We start from the raw sequence: 21,336 nt of genomic DNA, 5'->3' as shown, positions 1-21,336 counted from the left end.
GGAGGGGGAGAAGAGGGGAGCTTTGGATTGAAGGAGAAGAGGGAATCTGTGGACTGGGGGGAGAAGAGGGGAGCTGTGGATTGGGGGAGAAGAGGGGAGCTGTGGACTGGGGGAAAAGATGGAAGCTGTGAATTGGGGGAGAAGAGGGGAGCTTTGGATTGGGGGAGAAGATGGAAGCTGTGGACTGGGGGAGAAGAGGGGAGCTGTGGACTGGGGGAGAAAAGGGTAGCTGTCAACAGGGGAAGGAGGGAAGCTGTGGACTGGGAAGAGAAAAAACGAGCTGTAAACATGGGAGGTGTAGGTGAGCTGTGGACAGGGGGTACAGAGGTGAAACAAAGAGGTGTGCAGAGGTAAGCAATAGATGGTTACTTTGGGAGGGGATATCTAAGTACTGCTCATTGTGCTGATATTTTTCTTTGCCCTATGTGATACAAATACACTCCTGAGCCCTCTGTGTTTTGCAATACTGAGAGCAGTACTCTGTGCCTCTTGTGCAATGCGCAGATTATTTGGCACTGCTTTACATCTTTCTGCGAGGAACACCAGAGTTGGGGTTGGAGAGGTGGCCGGGAAGGGTGAGCTCCTGTACCTATTCTCTGAGAAAGAAAGCCCTGAGAACACTAATAATTGGTGGAAATCTTCCAATAGGGACACAAGTTCTGGTGACCCTGATGACTCACTGGGATCCCCTCACTTTGGAGGGATTCCCTCTCACTTCCGGTTAGGCTATGGGACAGGAAGTGATCGCAAAGCTCCCCAAAAGGACACAGATTACAAAAAAAACTGACAGAAAAAAAATAGCAAAAAACAGGAGAAAAAAAGGGGGGGGGGGGGGTTATTGTCGGACTATACAGGCCAGATAAGGAGCATAGAAAACAATATATAGAAAATTCCAAATTTATTATGCATATATATAATCATAGATGCTATATGCATCTCCCATATAAAACATAACCCCAATTACATGTGGTTACATGACAAGCACTACAAAAAGTTTCCATTAAAAGCCAATGCGTTTCGCTTAACGTTGCTTAGGGGCTTGGGGAGCCAGGGAGTACTCATCTACAACAAAAAGGGTTCATTATTTATACGTCTGTATTAATCACAAAGTGCACATATCAACCAAAAAGTAACCTTCAAATCACATATATGCAAAACCCACCTCAAAAAATAACCACATAGATGCATAGTTCTCCCTCAGCGAGCGCTAAGGTGCACAGGGAAAGGTTGACCGGAGAGAATATGTATATGTGTATGTAATGTATATTAAGAAAATATGTTTGTTTATATTATATATATATATATATATACCTATGTACACCCCCCACCCCCCCTTCAAATAGCATAATTATCAATATTTCTTACTTTATTTGAAGACTATATATGACCTGATCCCCCTTATCAAGTTTAGACAGTCTGAGAATTATTTAGAGTATTCTGGATATTGTGTCGGTTATGCGCGATGTTGCCCCAGGGGGTCCTTTAATAAGAGAATATGTAAAAAAATTACACAAAATTCAGTTATACTTTAAGTGGGTATCCCTATAGATTTTATATACAAATATAACAACCCATTACATACCTCCATATTAGTATGTAGCCTGGTAAATACTCAATTATTCAGAGTCCCTTTACTGTATGGTAGTCCTGTCATCTATTTATATATCATTACTTTTATGTCACGCTTTTAGATCTATAGTCCTAGAACTACAACAAACAAAAAGGGATGAGGGAAAAATATCCTTTAGCTGAACTTCTCACTTTTCCTTAACAGATAAGAGGCTGATATAGCAAGATACTCAAAAAGGAAGAGTTTCCAGCAAATATTACCTGTATCTCTCTAGCCACATCAATCTCTCCAGTCAGCTGGTGGGGAACCTGTCAAACAGTCCCTTATATACCCCTTCCACATAAAGAGACCGCCCCATGGGCGCCTTGCGCAATGTCATTTCAAGGCAGAGACATCCATCACGTCATCCGGATGCGCTGGTGTGTCCAGGTCACGTGCAATGCATCGGCACAGACACGTCATGCGCACCAGAATTTCGGTGGAGAGGAGCGTGCCACCAGGTAGTGCTTGCCAACAACAGGTACCACTACGCTTATATCAAGCGCGAGGGACCTGCTGATGGCATTGCGACATCTGGCCCTGTAGTCACCCTGACAAAAAGTCAATGGGACCACGATCATGAGGGAGAGCCAAACGGGGACTCCCTATTTTGGCTCAAAAGACTGGTGGCAAGCTCCAAGCGCTCGCAATATGGAAAACAGCATACACCCGCAGCCATAATTGAAAGTGGGATTGCAATAATATGTAACAAATTAAAAGTTCCCACATCAATCATTATTTTTTATAAAAAAAGCGAAATCTCATATCACAATTATCACAACCCAGGTATTAACAGATTTTCTAATACAGATAAATGGTAAACCAGATATATCCTTATCCATCAAATAATATCATCTATTATAAAGATATTAAATCTTCTTATCTTGTGAATACCAGAGAAAATTATACATCACATATATATGCAGGATTGCTCACGCATATGGACCCCAGGTGATAGCCAGTAGGAGAAATGTAATATAAATGGTTTATAACTCAGAATATCATTCAAGCCTGGTGTTGTAGTGGCTTTGAGATTATAAATCCATTTTGCCTCTTTGCGCAACACTTGCGGGTCTAAATTACCTCCCTCTTGGATCTTCTGGAATTACATCTAGAACTATGAATTTGATTAAGGATCAATCAAAATTGTGTCGTATTCCGACATGACCACCACTGGGGGTATTGATTTGACCATTTTGGATGTAGGAAATATGATCAGATATCCTTTTGTAAAGGGGTCTGATTGTTTTTCTTACATAAAATGTTCCACATGAGCAGCCCCCCACATATACCACCCCCCCTTGTTTGGCAGGTATTGGTTAAAACCCCTCCTTACTGTATTCAAAATTTAAAAAAATATGTTTTTCCTTTAGTTACACGTTAACAGTTTGTAATCCATGAACCCACAGATGTCGTTTTGAAATCCTCCACAGAAAGTAAGGTAGAAAGTATAGCAGATGCACCTCGACAGAAGCCAGAATTACAACCAGATTACGAAACCGGTGCACCAACTCTCAACGAACCAATTAGTAAACAAAGCCTGTCCTCTCAATGAAGATATACTTGAAGAACATGAAAACCAAAGGCCATTTTTATGTATGAGACACTAGGTAACCTTTCTTTTCAAAAGTGGCATGTTGCGTGCCCCCCCCAGACATACTATGGTCAATATAAAAACCATTAGATATGCCCCCAGGTTCATATTTGTGCAGGCTTTAAATCATTCTCATTTATACTTAATACCAGAAGACATTTTCTTTAAAAATGGGAGTATGTAGTCGCTACATGAATAGATCTCTAAGCATTATTATTATACTGAACAAAATTATAAATGCAACCCTTTTTTTCACGATCTGAACTCAAAGATCTAAGAAAACCGGGATTCATCCGTAAAGAGAACACCTCTCCAAAGTGCCAGATGACATGGAATGTGAGCATTTGCCCACTCAAGTCAGTTACGAAAACGAACTGCAGTCAGGTCGGGGGGATGAGGACGACAAGCATGCAGATGAGCTTCCCTGAGACAGTTTCTGACAGTTTGTGCAGAAATTCTTTGGTTATGCAAACTGATTGTTGCAGCAGATGTTCGCGTGGCTGGTCTCAGACGATCTTGGAGGTGAAGATCCTGTATGTGGAGGTCCTGGGCTAGTGTGGTTACACGTGGGCTGCGGTTGTGAAGCCGGTTGGATGTACTGCCAAATTCACTGAAACACCTTTGGAGACGGCTTATGGTAGAGAAATTAACATTCAATTCACAGGCAACAGCTCTGGTGGACATTCCTGCAGTCAGCATGCCAATTGCACGCTACTCAAAACATACGACATCTGTGGCATTGTGCTGTGTGATAAAACTGCACATTTTAGAGTGGCCTTTTATTGTGGAGAACCTAAGGCACACCTGTGCAATATTCATGCTGTCTAATCAGCATCTTAATATGCCACACCTATGAGGTGGATGGATTAACTCGGCGAAGGAGAAGTGCTCACTAACACAGATTTAGATGTTTTGTGAACAATATTTGAGAGAAATAGGCCTTTTGTGTACATAGAAAAAGTCTTAGATCTTTGAGTTTAGCTCATGAAAAATGGGTCAAAAACAAAAGTGTTGCGTTTATAATTTTGTTGAGTGTGGTAGGCTGCAGGTAGGGGGAGCTCTAATACTTAGAGTGTGACCACTCAGAACACAAGTGGGCAAGACAAGTCCTGGGCTGCCCTTTGCCAAATACAGATACTGCAGGCTACATCCTTGTTACACCTTGCACCCAGACCACTGAGAATCCTGTAACGTGTTAATTACATACACAGACTCATCTTTCTGCTTTGTAGTGCTACACAATCATAGCTTCCAACCATCCCTGATTTCAAGGGACTGTCCCTCATTCAGAACAAAGTCCCTCTGTCCCTCTTTCCTCCTCATGTGTCCCTTATTTTAGAATGATCTATATGTTTTTATATAATATGCACTATTTATCTATCAAAAAGTGTTTTACAGTGCTAAACGTTTCACCCCATTTCTAAATTGCTGCATTTGTACGTTTCGGAAGCCAAGAAAAAGGAATAGTAGTGGTAGAAAAAAAATGACTTGTGGATTTAACAAATCTTTTTTTTGGTATAATACTTCTGTATAGCGCGTGGCAGGGGGTGTGTCCTATGCCTACAAACCTTTGCTTGAAGGAGTCCCTCGTTCCCATCTCAAAAAGTTGGCAGGTATGCACAATGGTTTTGCCTTACTGCTCTTTCCAATAGTATAAGTATACACGAAAAATAATTTTCAGAGCACTAACGGTTATCTTTTTTTTTTTTTTATTTCTTTATTAAATAATTTTCATATATAAAAAATTTTACACCAATATTTCAAAGGTAAGCGAAGTTCTCACATCGTAAACATTCCTAGGTCCCATCTCTGCCTTTCCTTTTCAAGTATATCATTACACAATATTTCTACTCCCCCCTCCCCTCCCTATTAAGTCTCACTCTCTCCCAAGATCAGTTTATATTCCTGCGTAAGTTTAAATTCTTGCCAATCTTCCCATATTTCCACCCAAGTTCCTTGTTCTTCTTCCCCCCAGCTCCTTAATAGTTCTAACTTTCTCGTTTTTTCTACCTTTTTGAGCCATTCTTTGCAACCGGGGGGCTCTTCCTTTTGCCACTTTAGGGGTATCAGACTTTTAGCGGAGTTCAACAAATGAGGGATTAATGTTCTCTTATATGATTTTACTGACATTTTTGTACCATGGAATAAGCATCCCCAAGGGTCTTCCGGAATATATATATTTGTAATTTTATTAATCAGTGTTAGTACTGTCCTCCAATATTTTATAATCTTCGGGCACTCCCACCAAATGTGTGCCATCGTACCCACCTCCGAACATCCCCGCCAACAGTATTTCGAACTCTCCACTTGAAAACTGCCTACTTTATCTGGGGTATTATACCATCTGGTGATCAGTTTGTAATTCATTTCTTCTGTGTTTGTGTCTATTGCTGAACTATGCACTAGTTTTAGACTTTTCTCCCATTGTGTCCCCTCTTTACATGGTCCTAGTTCTCTTTCCCATTTTTCTTTAAATGAAGCCCCTGTTTCCTTCTTTTCTACTGTTAATATTTTATAGATATTAGAGATGTTATTTATTATCTTATCTGAAATACACATTTGTTCATACGGTAACAATTCTGTCATGTCCCTTATTGGCTGCGGTAATGAACTGACAAAGTGCCTCAGCTGGAGGTACCTCCATTCATTTATCTTCCAGTCCCTTTTTTTTATATTTTAGTTCTGTATAAGTTATGATTTTCCCCCATTCTATTATGTCACCTAGACGTGCGTGCTCATCTGGGATCCATTTGCTGTGCTCCCCTACCTCCCCTGGTGCAAAAAACTTTGTGTTTTGTAATGGTATCAATGGTGAATTATATTTCCAGTTTTCTTTCTTGTGTAATGTGTCCCAGATTTTTAGTGCCTTTTGTGTAATTATATGTGTGCATATACCTAATTTTCTAATTTTTGGAGGGATCCAAATAATCTTCCCTAATTGTGTATCACTCATAGTGTTTTCTATGTTTACCCAGATTTTATCGCTCTCTTTTTTCCTCCATTCTATCACCCGTGTAATTACTGTTGCTTGATAGAATTTTTTAAAGTCTGGCAGTGCTAATCCCCTGTGCCCCTTTCCTTTACTTAGTGTTGTGTATTTTATCCTTGGCTTTTTATTTTTCCATATGAACCGGGTTATCATGGTTTTAAGTGTCTTAAAGAATACCTGTGGGATTGGGATTGGAAGCATTTGAAATGTGTATGATATTTTAGGGAGGATTGCCATCTTTATCATATTTATTCTCCCTATCCATTAATAGATCCTTGGGGATAGTTTATTAATTTCTGTTTTTATTTGTTTCAGCAAGGGAAGAAAATTTGCTTTATATAGTTTTTCTAGGGTAGATGTTAATTTGATTCCCAGATATTTTATTACATCATTTCTCCATGTGAAATGAAATTCACTTTCTAAGGTCTCTTTTTCGTGTTTACTTAGGTTAATACTCGGTATCTCTGAATTTTTTTGATTAATTTTTAAGTTGGATAATTCCCCATATTGTTTCAAAGTTTTCATTATATTTGGGAGCGTAATCCTTGGGTTGGAATTGTAGAGCAACACATCATCTGCAAAGGCAGAGACTTTGTGCTCCACATGTCCAACCTTCACCCCTCTAATATCTGGGCACCCCCTAATTGTTGCTAACAGAGGTTCGAGGGAGAGTACGAACTGCATTGGTGACAGGGGACATCCCTGTCTTGTTCCATTTAACATTTCAAATGACTCAGACAGTGATCCATTTATTTTAACTTTAGCTGTCGGGTGGTTGTATAACGTTTTAATCCATGCCATCATTCTGGGTCCCATTCCCAACTCTTCTAGGGTACCTATCATAAACTCCCAGTTGACCCTGTCAAATGCTTTTTCAGCATCTATAGACAGTATCAAACTGGGAGGGTTCTTTTTTGACATTTGATTCATCAGGAGAATTGTTCTTATCCCGTTGTCTCGCCCCTGTCGCCCTGGTATAAAACCTACTTGGTCGCTATGAACCCACTCCTTCATTAGACCCTTCATCCTTGTTGCTAGAATTTTTGTGAATAATTTTCCACATTTAAGAGTGATATAGGTCTATAGCTAGAGCACATTAGGGGATCTTTCTCTTCTTTCTAGATGACAGTGATTGATGCTAAAAGTGCTTCTTTGCTCATTTCAAACTGGTTGCCTAATCCATTCATATAGCCTTTCAATCTCGGGACTAACAACTCTCTGTATTTTTTATAATAATTAATTGTGAACCTGTCTGGGCCTGGGCTCTTTCCTGAGCTGGTTTCTTTTATGGCCTTCTCTATCTCCTGATCTGTAATTGGTCCCTCCAATTGTATTAGTTTCTCCTCTTCTACCCTTGTCATTTTGGCATTCTTTAAATATTCTTTCATTTTTACACTCCTGTCCGGGTCATCTCCCTGTCTGTCCTCTCCTCTTACTGAATATAAATTCCCATAATATTTTTGGAATTCCTTTGCTATCCCAGATGTTGTATGGATTATTTCCCCATTTTTGCTCTTAATTTTCTCTATGGAATTGATGGCTTTCTTTTTTTTCAGAGCTCTAGCTTAATTTTTCCCAACGTTATTACTCTCAATATATTTCTCTTTTGCACTTTTGTTGAATTCCTGTCTGATTTCCTGTTCTAGTAGATCCTTCAGTTCTTCTCTTTTTACCTCTAATAGATTATTAACATCATGGTCTTGGGTTCTTTTATGTTCTTGCTCTAGTTTGAAAACTTCTGACATCAGTCTGTTCTTATCTTTTGTTCTCTCCTTCCTTTGTACCCCTTTGGAAATCATTATACCCCACATGCAGGCTTTATGAGCTTCCCAAATTGACTTTTTTGAGGATTCCTCAATATCATTTATTTGGAAATACAATTTCAGCTCCTCCTCAATTTCTTTCCCCCACTTTTTGTCCCTTAACAATTCTTTGTTAATCTTCCATGCATCCATCTTAGGCTGCTCTATATCCATTTTCATCCTCACTGTAATGGGTGTGTGATCTGACCAGGTCCTCGTCCCAATCTTTGCCTCGATTACTCTATCAATCCATCTGTGTTTGATTAATGCATAGTCAATTCTCGAATATGTTCCATGTACATCTGAGAAGCACATATAGTCCCTTTCTTTTGGATGGAGGATTCTCCATATATCCGCTAATTGATTCTGAAACAATTTTTCCTTGATTTTCTTTATCTGATAGTGTTTACTCCTTTTTGATTTTATAGTAGTATCTATTTTCGGATCGAGGCAAAGGTTGAGGTCTCCTGCCATTATCACCCCTCCCTTTTTAAAGGTCATCAGTTTCCCCAATACCTTCCCCAGGAAGTCCACCTGTCCCTCGTTGGGACTATATATATTGACTAGTGTGATTTCCTCTTCAAATAGCTTCCCTTTCAGGAAGAGGAATCTTCCCTCTGGGTCTGCTAGCCTATCTTCAACAACAAATCTAACACCTCTGGCGAAGCCAATGGCTACACGCTTAGTTTTCTTCTTGAATGAATCTGCATAATACCAGTTAGGATGATTTCGCGAGTGCAGCCTAATATTGGATGCATGAGTTATGTGGGTCTCCTGTAGGAATATTACATCAGATTTTAAGTAATGAATTTCCTCGCACATTATATGACATTAGATTGACTACCACCATTTCTTCTTTTTGTTCCCCCCCCTCTATTTTCACTCCCTTTGTCTTTCAACTGTAATCTTCTAAGGGCTAGAACTTCTATAGGGTTCGAGGAACTTTGTTGTTTAATCTGTTTCCTTTGGGAGTACATTATGATTTTTTTAAGACTTACTTTTCCCTCCCTCCCCCCTCCCTCCCCCTTGGTCTTCTATTTTATATAGCATATTTCTCTGTTCTAACTGCATTTTCTTCATTTGGTCTCTTAATCCTTTCAGTCTTTTTCCATGGGTATCAATCCTCGTTTCTGTTTCCTCTACTCGGGTCAGGATGTGTCCTAAATCTCCATGGAGGGCAGCCATTTTGATTTTTATTGATCTCTCCAGGTTAGCAAACATTTCCACCATCTCGGATTTAGAAGGTGGAGAGTCCTTTGTTCCTCCTCTTTCCCCCTTTCACTATCCCCCAGTGTGTGTGTACTATCTCTGGATAAATCCAGGCTCTCCTCTCCACTTGCTCCTATAGATTTTTGTCCCTTAGTTTTTTTACTTCCCTTGGCACTTTGTTTTGGTCTTACGACTGGTTGTTTTTCTGGGACTGAGTTTTGTCCTTTCCCTTCCGGAGTCATATACATTTTAATAGTCCCTGGGCTTGCTGTAACCTTTGCGGGTTTCCCTGTCCCCTCTTTTGTCTGTTTGGTCTTCATTATTTTCCTGGGTATTCTTTTAATTGTCCCAACTCAGTCAGTCAAGGGTTATTTATTATTTAGGATCAGTCCTGCCGTAGTTAAATCAGATTTCAGGTTGGGGTAAGACTAATATGTCTTGGAAGGGGGTCTTTTGGGGTTAACCGTATCGTTTCCCTTAGGACTTTTTAAAATTTCCAGTTTCCTTACCCAGGGCAGATCTTAATCAGCCCTGAAAAAGGGTTGGGGAGTAGAGAAGGATCGACTCTAACCAACAACCCCTTTTTTTTTTTTTAAGGGGGTCAAAAAGACCAAGAGGAAAAAAAATAAATAAAACAGAAGTAAGAGGTAAAAAGAGAAAGGGGGGTACCCTTGTACTCCTTTAAGTTCAGTCCAGCGGTCTCCAACTAATGGGTTCACACAGATTGACCTACTGGAGGGTCTCCTCAGGTGGAGAAATTAAAGTCACCGACCCAAAGATCCCAAGCCCCTCTGAGTAGGTTTAACCGATATACCTCGATTTTTTCAAAATTTTGAATGTATTTTGAATGTATTTTAAGCATATTACAAAGAAAACCACAGTTCACAGTTTCCTTCCACATCCAATTTAGGGGTTAATAATCGGATACTGCAGCCATTCATCCAGTGCCCATGATCTTTAGTCAGATACAGTCTGTCATTGACCTTATTATGGCTTTCTTATGGCTCAAAACAAAAATTCACCAGCAAAGTGTCCCTAGGTGTAGGTGCTTGCATATCAATCACACGTGGCAGGAGGCGATGGGGATAAGAATAGAGGAAAAAAAAAAAGGGGGGGCTTTCACCCTCTCACCACTCCTTGCACTTTGATTTCGATTTGTCCGTTGTTGATGATTTGGGTCCCGTACTTGACCTTGATTCAACACCTGCACTCCTTTCCGTTACTCGCCCGCACCGACCTGACCTCGGTCGCTTCGTCTGCCCGGTCGGTTTCGAGCACCAAAGCCGCTCCTCACACTGCACTCTGTGCTCTCCGTCTAGCCAAGTCACCGCACCCTCCACACTGGGGCTCGGCTCGACTTCGACTTGACTCGGCTCGTCACCACTTCACTGGGCGTTCTCCCAGATCGGGCGCTGGTGTAAGGCTCCGCGGAACTATCCTGGACACAGGGGGGGGTAGAGAGTGGGTTCCCGGGGGGTAAATTAGCCGCTCATAGGGGCTGGATGAGTGAGATCTCTTGGCATCCTTTCTCTGGACGGCTGTCCACGGGCTTCAGCACGCACGCTGGCGCCATTGACAGGCTCCTCCACCCATTAACGGTTATCTAAGGGCTCATACTGTACTCATTGCCATAACATGCAGTATTTGCATGTCAACTTGTGTTGCGTTAGTAGCTCTATTTTTTTTTTTGAAAAGTCTGCCCTTTGCACTGCACATACATTAAACTGGTCATACAGATTTTTTTTTTTTTTTTACAATGCAGCACACTACAATACACAGATGGTTCACAGTAAGCAAACATCAGCAGCCAGGGGGAGCAATTAGAAATAGAAATTAGTGCTTGGCTGTTGACTTTTGACAAAGTGTAAACATGTGCATTCCAGTAACAACACTATTTAATCTGCATAGGCTGAATGTTTTAGAGAAAGGAAGTATGTGTTTGAACCATTTATAGAGCAGATTGTGATGTTGACAGTGACATTATGTGTACATGCGTGGGTAATGGAAATGTTCATTTTAAAGAAGAAGCTTTCACCCTGTCTTCCATCTGTGGCCCTGCCAGTATACAATAGGTAGCATATACCAGAGGTGAATTTGCATGTCACTAGTTTATGCATCTAGATTGCGCTTACCCACTGAGAAATTAACACAATTTCAGATTAAATGCTCTAAGGCACTGCAAATTACTGTACGCCTTCCTAAAATGGAAAGTATTTGCAGGTCATCATTTAAGCAAGATTATTTCTAATTTTTGGAGGAAATAACAATAAAGCAATTATCTAAAATGTGGTTATAGAATTAAATGCATGAAAAAAAAAAAAAGGTTAAAAAATCTACAGAATAGCAAATTAATGCTAGTCACACACACGCATCGATTCAATCCAGATTACAACCAGAATTACAACTGTTTTCACAAAAATGTTCATTTAATTGATTTTTGCATGCTCCATAGGGAATGACTGAAAAGTATTCTTGGTACAACCACATTGAAAAACGAATGAACATTGCTTTAGACTGTCTAATCGTTTTCTCTTCAATTCAAATAAAGAAAACAATACTGGAAAGAGATCAAGAAATACATACACATGATTTTTTTATAGATATCATTGGATAATCCAACTATGTGTGGGCACCTGCAAATAAGTCTTATACAATAAAATAAATTTATATAAAAGTGGATATTTCTGCGCTAATATAATTATAAAAAATTAGTATTGTAGGGTGAGCTGCTGCACAAAGGAATCACAGAAAAAACCCATAGTGGAAATTAAACGAAAATGTGCTGCGCTAGAAAATAGTGAATAATGAAATCACCAAAAAAATACAAAAAATATATAATACAGAAAATATATATATCACTCTGTATGTGTGTCAGGATAAGGTAACCTGAAATTAATCAGTATTCCTTAAAAATGTGAATTTCACCAATGTATATCAATAATCACATAAATCATAAATCATCCAGTGTAAAATATAATAAAGTGGAAAATTAGGATAATAATTAAATTAAATCCCAATAAAGTCCATGCAAAAATTAGGAGAAAATCCAAGAAGGTGTGCCACAAGATCCCAAAGAGTGCATCCACGCAATTCCTTGTAAGAATATAATAGACACCAACGTGTAAATCACCCAGGGAAAATCAGATGGCTGCTTACCAGAACGGGTAGGTCTCTCAAGCTAATGAGTAGACCACAGAAAGCTTAAGTGTAATGCCAAGGATGGCCACAGGATGTCTCCTTTAAACTCTCAATGGCGATGTCCACATAGTGGGAAACAAATTACGACAGGGACATAGTGTAACTCCGTATACAAGGCATTTATTTAAAAGTAAAAAGCAGATAAAACCACTCACATTTGCGATGTGAATTCAAGGCATCTAAAGGTTACAGGTACGCTGGAAACGACACGTGACGAGACCACGCCCCCAACAAGCCGGCTACCTAGATACTAACAGCGAGGGAGATGTTCGTTCGTTTCCAGCGTACCTGTAACCTTTAGATGCCTTGAATTCACATCGCAAATGTGAGTGGTTTTATCTGCTTTTTACTTTTAAATAAATGCCTTGTATACGGAGTTACACTATGTCCCTGTCGTAATTTGTTTCCCACTATGTGGACATCGCCATTGAGAGTTTAAAGGAGACATCCTGTGGCCATCCTTGGCATTACACTTAAGCTTTCTGTGGTCTACTCATTAGCTTGAGAGACCTACCCGTTCTGGTAAGCAGCCATCTGATTTTCCCTGGGTGATTTACACGTTGGTGTCTATTATATTCTTACAAGGAATTGCGTGGATGCACTCTTTGGGATCTTGTGGCACACCTTCTTGGATTTTCTCCTAATTTTTGCATGGACTTTATTGGGATTTAATTTAATTATTATCCTAATTTTTCACTTTATTATATTTTACACTGGATGATTTATGATTTACGTAATAAAATAAATTTACTTATACAATAATTTTATGAAAGATATTTAAAAACACCTTAAAAAATAATTATTTTCACCCAAAATTATGGAATATATATATATATATATATATATATATATATATATATATATATACAGTATCTCACAAAAGTGAGTACACCCCTCACATTTTTGTAAATATTGTATTATATCTTTTCATGTGACAACACTGAAAAAATTACACTTTGCTACAATGTAAAGTAGTGAATGCACAGCTTGTAAAACAGTGTAAATTTGCTGTCTCCTCAAAGTAACTCAACACACAGTCATTCATGTCTAAATCACTGGCAACAAAAGTGAGTACACCCCTAAGTGTACATGTACAAATTGGGCCCAAAATGTCAATATTTTGTGTGGCCACCAGCACTGCCTTAACCCTCTTGGGCATGGAGTTCACCAGAGCTTTCACAGGTTGCCACTGGAGTTCTCTTCCACTCCTCCATGATGACTTTACAGAGCTGGGTGATGTTAGAGACCTGGTGCTCTTCCACCTTCTGTTTGAGGATGCCCCACAGCATGTGTAATCAACTTCTTTGGTCTAACATGGAGAGGCCTGTTCTGAGTGTAACCTGTCTTGTTAATACGCTGTATGGTCTTGGCCACCGTGGTACAGCTCAGTTTCAGGGTCTTGGCAATTTTCTTGTATCCTAGGCCATCTTTAAAGCAAACATTTTTTTTTTTTTCGAATCCTCAGAGAGTTCTTTGCCATGAGGTGCCATGTTGAACTTCCAGTGAACAGTATGAGAGAATAAGAGTGAAAAACCAAATTTAACACACCTGCTCCCCATTCTAACCTGAGACCTTGTAACACTAATGAGTCACATGACTTCAGGGAGGAAAAATGGCTAATTGGGCCAAATTTGGACGTTTTCACTTAGGGGTGTACTCACTTTTGTTGCCCGTGGTTTAGACATTAATGGCTGTGTGTTGTGTTATTTTGAGGGGACAGCAAATTTACACTGGTATACAAGCTGTACACTTACTACTTCACATTGTAGCAAAGTGTAATTTCTTCAGTGTTGTCACATGAAAAGATATATTAAAATATTTACAAAAATGTGAGGGGTGTACTCACTTTTGGGAGATACTGTATATATAACTATATCTAACTCAAAATGTCCAAATTGGGCCCAATTAGCCATTTTCCCTCCCTGGTGTCATGTGACGCAGGTGTGTTAAATTTGGTGTTATCGCTCTCACTCTCTCATACTGGTCACTGGAAGTTCTACATGGCACCTCATGGCAAAGAACTCTCTGAGGATCTGAAAAAAAGAATTGTTGCTCTACACAAAAATGGCCTAGGCTATAAGAAAAGTGCCAAGACCCTGAAACTGAGCTGCAGCACGGTTGCCAAGACCATACCACGGTTTAACAAGACAGATTCCACTCAGAACAGGCCTCGCCATGATCGACCAAAGGAGTGCTCGTGCTCAGCATCATATCCAGAGGTTGTCTTTGGGAAATAGACATATGAGTGCTGCCAGCAATGCTTCAGAGGTTGAAGGGGTGGAGGGTCTGCCTGTCAGTGCTCATACCATATGCCGCACACTGCATCAAATTGGTCTGCATGGCTGTTGTCCCAGGAGGAAGCCTCTTCTAAAGATGATGAACAATAAAGCCTGCAAGCAGTTTGCCGAAGACAAGCAGACTAAGGACATGGATTACTGGAACCATGTTTTGTGATCGGATGAGACCAAGATAAACTTATTTGGTTTAGATGGCGTTAATCGTGTGTGGCGGCAACTTGGTGAGGAGTACAAAGATAAGTGTGTCTTGCCTACAGTTAAGCATGGTGGTGGGGTTATCATGGTCTGGGGCGGAATGAGTGCTGTCAGCACTGGGGAGCTACAGTTCATTGAGGGAACCATGAATGCCAACATGTACTGTGACATATTGAAGCAGAGCATGATCCCCTCTCTTCAGAGACTGGGCCGCAGGGCAGTATTCCAACATGATAATGACCACCAAACACACCACCAAGACAATCAATGCCTTGCTAAAGAAGCTGAGGGTAAAGGTGATGGATTGGCTAAGCTGTACACTCACTACTTTACATTGTAGCAAAGTGCCATTTCTTCAGTGTTGTCACATGAAAAAGTATAATAAAATATTTACAAAAATGTACTCACTTATGTGAGATACTGTATATATATGTATTTAGTGGGTAAAATAAGTATTGAACACGTGACTATTTTTCTAAGTAAATATATTTCTAAAAATGCTATTGACATAAAATTTTCACCACATGTTGTTTACAACCCATGTAATCCATACATATGAAAAAACCCAAAACAAATAACGTATTTATTGGCGATTACCATGCACTGGCGTATAACACGTACCGAAGTATAACACGCACCTCAATTTTAAGAGGGAAATTTTAGGAAAAAAGCTTAAATTGGAAATAAACAGCTTTGAACTCAGAACTTTTTTATTTTTTAATCAAATGCAGCCTTATCAGTGCCCATGAATGCAGTTTCATCAACGCTGTGTTTATAAATGCAGCTTCGCCAGTGCAGTGTCCAGGAATGCAGCCTCACCAACGCAGTGTCCTGTATTGCTGCCTCGCCAGCGCCATGTCCAGTATTGCTGCCTCACCAATGCCATTGCACAGTGCGGGGGTGGGCCGGGCCAAGGAGAAGGAAGGACAAGTGGCCACTGTCATCTGAAGTCCCGGCGCCTATGATGGATGTCACACGTCCTGACATTGGGCAACTGTGCTGTCGATCACAGGAAGCGGGACTTCCTATAACATTGACCGCTCTTCCTTCCTTCTGCTCGGCCCGGCCCGCCCCTTCTGCCTCTCAGTGCTGCCTGGCCTTCTGTTTTTTAATATAACGGCGTTTAACATGCTCTGCTGTTTTGCTCTCCATTTTTAGGAGGAAAAAGTGCGTGTTATACGCCGATAAATACGGTAAGTTCGGAAATTAAGTTGTGTGTAATAAAATGCAATGACACAGGGGAAAAGTATTGAACACGCTAACAGAAATATATTTAATAATTCATACAAAATCCTTTGTTGGTAATGACAGCTTCAAGACGCCTCTTGTAAGGAGAAACTAGCCACATGCATTGCTCAGGTGTGATGTTTGGCCTATTCTTCTACAGAAACAGTCTTTAAATCTTGAAGGTTCCGTGGGCCTCTTCTATGAACTCTGATCTTTAGTTATTGCCATAGATCTTCTATTGGATTCAAGTCAGGTGATTGGCTGGGCCATTTTAGCAGCTTTATTTTCTTTCATTAAAACCAATTGAGAGTTTCCTTGGCTTTGTGTTTGCAATTATTGTCTTGCTGAAATGTCCACCCTAGTTTCCTCTTCATCATGCCCCAGGACAGAAAGCAGAAAAGGTCAAAATGTTTTCCAGCAAATTTCATTCCTCCAGGTCCAGGGAGCCTAGAACCAGTAGGCAAGTCAGAGGCTCAGGTGGCGTATGGAAGGGTACCCAAGCAACCTTCCTCAGGGCATAGAAGCAAAAAACCATGAATGTTCCTCAGGAACCTAACAAGTTTTTTGACGGTCTGCAGGCCCAGATATCAGCAGTAGGATCCAGGTTGGCATATTTTGCTGATGTTAGGCAGAAAATTGTACAGACCTATGGGCGAAGGCAACAGTCAATTGGGGCCATTTCTGGCAGTTTCACAACACCCCTCCTCCAGATCATTTTTCCCCGACCAAGATCCCACAGACGCCACAGAAGGCAGGTATTATGCTACAGTATATACACACACTCCGAATCCAGCAGGCCGTAAAACCAGTTCCATCTTCAGAAAGGTATACAAGGTTTTATTCCACTCCACCCTGTTTATAGTCCACAAGGAGGACAGGGGCTGGCGTCCAGTCATAGACCTAAAAAGGCTAAACCACTTTATCCTTCTAGAGAAATAAAAAATGAAGTCCATCCACACAATTATTCAAACAGTAAAGCTAGGCGACTGGATGCTTTCATTAGATCTGCAAGAAGGCTACCTTCACGTTATTTGCAGTCGGTCACACGCATCTGCAGTTTCCCAGCCTTCATTTTGGCCTATGCACAGCTCCAAGGACATTTACAAAAGACTTAATTGTGGTATTAGCCCCGCTCAGAGTGCAGGGTCTCCAGGTCCATCATTACCTGGGCGATGTCCTGCTGTTGGCCAGGGACCAGAGGGAGCTTTTGACACAGGGAGGGATTCTTATCCATACCTTACAGAAATGTGATTGGATCATCAAATTCAAGAAAAGCCAACTTGCCCCTATCCAGCAGTTGGTATACTTAGGGGGACTCTTCAACACTGCCAATGCTTCTGTCTCAATTCCGTCAGCGAATGCGGTGTCAGTCAGGAAGAGTCCTGCTGGCAGTGACTTCCACTCACCTATCAGCGTCTTCTTGCATTCCAATGCTCCCGTGGGCACATTGACAGTTGCAGCTAGGTTTTCTAGCACAATGGAAAAAGCAGAGCCTAGCGAAACTAATAGCAGTGTCACTCAGTATGAAGAGGAGCCTGCAGTGGCGGTTGAAGAAGAAGACCGTGAAGAACTCACTTCCCTTTAGGGTCATTAGACTTGAATATTGTTATGACAGGCGCCAGCAAGGCAAGCTGGGGGGTGCATTGCGAAAGGCAATCAGTTTAAGGCAGTCAGAGATTCCTGGCCAAAGCATAGTGTCCAATGTACTGGAGATTTGAGCAGCATTAGGGCAGTTTATCTCCCTGGGAGATTACCCTAGCAGATCACCTCTCGCACACTTTTGCAGATCACGAGTGGGCTCTACACCCCCAACTGGTCCACATGTATGGCGCGCCACAAATAGATCTCTTTGCATCGCCCTGCAATTGCAAACCCTGGAAGTTTCTGTCGCAGTGTATGTGTCCTCAGGCAGAGGGGACAGATGCTCTAGTTCCACCTTGGAACTGTGCCCTAGCCTATGCCTTTCCCCTGGCATCTCCAATAATCGGAATCCTTTTGAGATTTTTGAAGGAGAACATAATGATCATGGTGATTCTTCGATTCTGGCCACAGTGGCCCTGGCCTCCGCAGGCAAATCACCTCAGCATACAGCAACCAGTTCCCCTCCCAGTGTTCCCATGCCTTCTAGTACAGGAAACTTCCTACATCCGAACTTACGCAGACTAGAGCTGCGAGCATGGCTATTGAAAGGGGGAAGCTGGGGAGCCTAGGGTGCTACTCTAGGGTAATCTCTACCTTACTAAATGGCAGAAAACCTTCCACAGACCACGTATATGCCAACGTTTGGGACAAGTTTGCAAGTTTCCTGGCTGATCAGGAGATGGATCTATCTGCGCCTCCACTTTCAGTTGTCCTGGATTTTTTTTAATCAACATTGAACATGGGCTTTAGCCTGAGCTCATTAAAAGTACAAGTTTCAGCTATCTCAGCAATAACAAAAATCAAATGGGCTGAAAGTCAGTTGATAGTGCGGTCCCTAAAGGCAGTCATTAAAATCTGCCCACCTAATAAGAGTGTCTTTCCCCAGTGGGATCTGTCTGTATTGCTGGACTTCCTGTCTGGTCATCCATTTACTCCAACTAGTGTTCTCTTTGGGACATTACCTGCAAGGCTGTCTTTCTGACTGCAATATCCTCAGACAGAAGAGTTTCCGAGCTTCAGGCTCTGGGAGCCTCAGGAGATACATTGTAATTTTCCCAGATTGAGTGGAACTACGACCAGTAGACCATTTTGTGCAAAAGGTAGCAACACAATTTCACCAGATGGGCTTTGCCTAACTTCCCGAAAGAAGATTCAGGCAGGTTACATGAGTTGGATGTTTTCAGAACGTTAGGGAAATATCGGCTACTGCTCCCTTCAGATGCTCAGATAAATGCTTCATAATCCCAGCTGGAAAACATTGAGGAAATTAGGCGACCACAAGGACTCTGGCAAGATGGATCGTTTGTTAAAACTTATACGCAGAGTGTACAGGGCAAAGGGGTGTGAACTTTCTTCAGCGGTGACTGCACACTCTACCACAGCAGTGCCAAGCTCGTGGGTGGCTCTTTCAAATGAATCGATGAAGACCATTTGTAGGGCGGCATCATGGTCTTCCCAAAATACCTGCATTATAGAGTGTATCCAGGTGCCTTATCATTGGTGGACTTAGGTAGAAGAGCAATATAATGTTCTGTTACTTTACAAATAAAACCTATGTTGTTCAAGCAGTGCCCACCCTGTCAGTTAGTTATTTATCACTAGTATGCTGCCATGTTGGCATCAGGAAAATGGAAAATTGTATCAAATACTTACCATAATGTTCCTTTCCTGACGCCAAACCATAGCAACATACAGTTCCACCCTGTATACATTTCGGTATGTGGCTTGTAACAAAGAATGGGGAGGGGGGCTAGCTACTTTTTTAATGCTAGTTAATAATAGTTTCTGTTCTCAATTATATATTTTTTATAATAGATGTGTTAATGTAACTCACATGGGTTCTTATTGGTAACTATTTTACTTTAGACCTTAGTGTTTGTTTGTTGGAAATTCTGGTTACTAGGACCACACCAAAAGTGGTTAATCACCTATCTCATACTTTTATTTATTTTAGTGTGTCTTCCTGGGTACTACTCACACATTACGAAAAGACCTAGAGAAGGGGGCGTTGAGGTGACAACTCTCTACTCTTCATTTCATGTGTACACAGCACACCTGGGTTTGGACGATCCCAGAGGGAGCGAGAAAAAATGTTTTCCAAATAACTATATGTACAGATATCTGTCAGAAAATGTTATTATGCTTTGATTGGTGACAGTTGTACAGACAGCTATCAAAACACATCATAACCCCCCTTCCCTTCCCCAGTGATAAATGTGCAAATGGAAAACGTAAAAGTATGATATTTTCAGTTTTTTTTACAATGTTGGTATTTTCTGGAATCTATCTATAAAAATGTAACATTAATAAAATACCAAATTTGTAAGTAGGAAAGGAAGGAAAGTGGGCAATGGATACGGGACTTTAAATATGCTCCTATTGTCACATTAATCAGTACAAAACCAAAAATAGTAGAAAGTACTAAAAAATATATACCTTTTATTTTATACAATTGTTGATTGATTGAAAACAATTAATTTTAATTGTATAAAAGGTATATATTTTTCACTACTGAAAATGGGTCACAGGAGTGCAGAAAAAAATACACTCCTGTGATCCATAGATCTTCTTTACATACATCTTCTTTAAATATCTTTTTAACATCTGGAAAAAAAGGTGACATTATTTTCTGTTTCTGTTTTGCACATTGGGCAAGCTTTAACCGCTTGCTGACCACCTGCTGCAGATATACTGTGGCAGGCTGGCTGGGCAAATCGCCATACACATACGTCGCTCCTCGGGATTGAGCATGGGGGTTGCGTGCGGCACTTTGCAAGAGGGGAAGTTGATCTGCGGGGTTGTCGGCCGCGATCACTCCCAGGGCAGATGGAACGGCAGACCGTTGTTCTGTCAGTTATCACAGGGCTCCTGTGTTCCTCCTATTTAGGAACACAGGTCCCTGTGTTGATCCAATAAGTCCATCTCACAATTATAAAACATCCCCTAGACTCACATTTGACCCTTTGATCGCCCCTGGGTTAACCCCTTCCCTGCCAGTGTTATTATTACAGTATCAGTGCATATATTTAGCACTGATTACTGTAGTAATGTCACTGGTCCCCCCAAAAGTGTCAAAAATGTCAGTTAGGGGTCTGATCTGTCCGCCGCAATGTCGCAGTCCTGGTAAAAATCGCTGATCGCCGCCATTACTAGTAAAAAATAAATAAATAAATGAAAATAACAAATCTTTTCGCTAGTTTGTAGACGTGATAACTTTTGCGCAAACCAATCAAAATACACTTATCGGGATTTTTTTTTTAAAATATGTAGCAGAATGCAAATTGGCCTAAAACAGGGAAAAAATAGAATTTACATTTTTTTTTTTTTTGAATGTTATATAGCAGAAAATAAAAAATATTGTGTGTTTTTTTTTTTTTTTTCAGCATTGTCTGTCTTTTTTTGTTAAGCCCCGGTTCACACTTGTGCGTGTGTGGGGTTCGCATGCAATGTCGGAGCGCACTGCTCCGACATTACATGCGATCGGCTGTGCGGTGCGAGTTTAGCCATACAGTTTGTATGGCTAAATTCGCACCGCAGCCGCAGCAAACACACACAGGGACCCTTTTTGGCAGCCG

This window comes from Pelophylax lessonae (assembly GCF_965119305.1).
Source record: "Pelophylax lessonae genome assembly, chromosome: 4".
Lineage (NCBI taxonomy): Eukaryota > Metazoa > Chordata > Amphibia > Anura > Ranidae > Pelophylax > Pelophylax lessonae.
The sequence above is the reverse complement of the archived record's forward strand: the minus strand, read 5'-3'. Positions refer to the sequence as shown.